We start from the raw sequence: 2,020 nt of genomic DNA on the forward strand, positions 1-2,020 counted from the left end.
ACACGGGGTCTCACCGCCAGAGGCCTCCAGCGCAGGGGCGGTCCCGCGGCACCCAGGACGCCGACTGGCCTTCCACGGGCCCCCCCAGGGGCCCCGCTCGCGGGGCTCGCGACCACCACCGCCAAACACCCACGAGCCGCGGCCGGCCCGCGAGAACACTCTCCCGCGCGCACACCGGCCGCCCCGCGGCCCCCACCCCACACACACCTCCGCCGCGCCCGACTTCCCCGCCTCAGGAACCGTGAGCACTCCACCCGGGGACGCCGCCGGCCGAGGCGGCCGGGGGGGGCGACACCCTCACGAGGGCGAGGCCGGCTCGGTCCCAGACGGGGAAGGGGACGTGTGGGGAAGGGGGTCATGGGGTGGGGGCGGGGGAGGGCCGGCGGCGACGGGGAGGGGGCGGCACGCACACACGGCGAGGGCCGCGGGGCAGAGGCGCGGGGCGCTGCCCAGGGAAAGGAAGGGCCGAGGCACGACCGGGCCACCAGGAAAACAAGCGCGGGGTCCCACCGCCACACACACGAGGGCGGTCCCACGACGCCTGAGACGCCGGCCGGCCCCAGCCACCCTGGAGCCTCCCCACGACCCGGCCCCGCCGCCAGGGCCCGCGTGTGACGGTCTCCCCCGCGTGCCACGGAGGGACCCGTCCACCCAAACTCAGCCCCTCCGTCCTCGCCAGATCCGCCTTCATCCAAGTCCGACCGCCGGGGCTCGCGCCCCAGGGAAACGCTCCCGAGCGAGGCGACCCGCACCGCGCCCACACACCGCCGCCGGCTGCGACTCGCGGCGAGGGCAGGCGCGACGGGCTCCTCGTGGCTGCGGGACAGGGGAGTCGGGACGCCCGGGCGTCCCCGCCCCCTTGAGCTCGCCACGGGGGTCACCGCACGCGCACGCACACGCGCACACGCGGCCCCGCGCCGGACGCCGGCCTGGCGGGACCCTCCCCCGACTCAGAGGGGGGAGGCGCGGGCCGCGGTAGGCAAAGAGCGGCGCACGGCCCCACCGCGGGGCCGGCGCAAGCCCTCCCGCGAAGGCGAGGGGCTCTGCCCACGTGCTCTGGCAGTCGCCACCATGGCGACTGCACGCTTGGGAGGGGCAGCGGCTGGGGGGTCCGGTACCCCAAGGCTCCCTCTCGGATCGCTAGAGAAGGCTTTCTCACCGAGGGTGCATCATCCCCCACCCATCGTCTCCCCTTTGGGCCCGCGGAGGCGCTCCACAAGCCGCCCAGTCCACGAATGGGCGGGGTGGGGGGGGTCTGCGGTATGGGTAAGCACACGGCCCACAGGAGCGCTCGCGGCCACAGCCGGGGGCACAACCTCAGCCGCCCCCCGGCCCAACACGATCCCCCCAACAGCACAGCCGTTGGGGGACGACCGCGACGAGGCGGCACCCGGCCCCCCACCGAGGGGGGGAAACAGAGGCACGCCTCCCTTACCGTCTCGACCCCCCCCCCAAGAGAGCCACTCAGGGGACACACCACCGCGGTGGGGACCCGAGGAGCACGCTGGGAAAAGGGAACGACACCACCGCTCGGCCTCGGGCACCTGAGGGACAACCTGGAGCGCTCCAGGGGCACCACCGACGGCCAAGCAAGGCACGCTCACGCGCCAGCAGGGGCGCGCAGCGCAGCGGCGGGACGGCCCCCCCCAACGACGCGGGGAGGACCGCTCGCGAGGCACACGCCAAGGAGGCGAAGCGAGAGTGTCTGCTGCGTCCGAGGACCACGGACCCGCCCGCGCCATGAGGCAGGGGGCGGGAGACCGAGGGTCAGGGCCGGAGACCACCACCCCTGCCTTCCCCCACACCCCTCGACAGGCCGGGAGGGTGTGAAAAGAGAGGCGAGGGGCCCGCGGACAGAACGAGAAGAGCGGTCCCGTTCGCCAGGAACGTCCGTCCCTCGTCTAGCGCGACTTAGGTCCGGCCCAGGAGAGCGCGACATCACCACATCGATCAGTCAATCCAGCGAGCCAGGGGCCAGAAAGCCCCGAAGGGGAGGGGCACGGTGAGGACCATCATCCGA

The sequence above is a fragment of the Eschrichtius robustus genome, unplaced genomic scaffold, assembly GCF_028021215.1.
Source record: "Eschrichtius robustus isolate mEscRob2 unplaced genomic scaffold, mEscRob2.pri scaffold_618, whole genome shotgun sequence".
In the NCBI taxonomy this organism is placed as follows: domain Eukaryota; kingdom Metazoa; phylum Chordata; class Mammalia; order Artiodactyla; family Eschrichtiidae; genus Eschrichtius; species Eschrichtius robustus.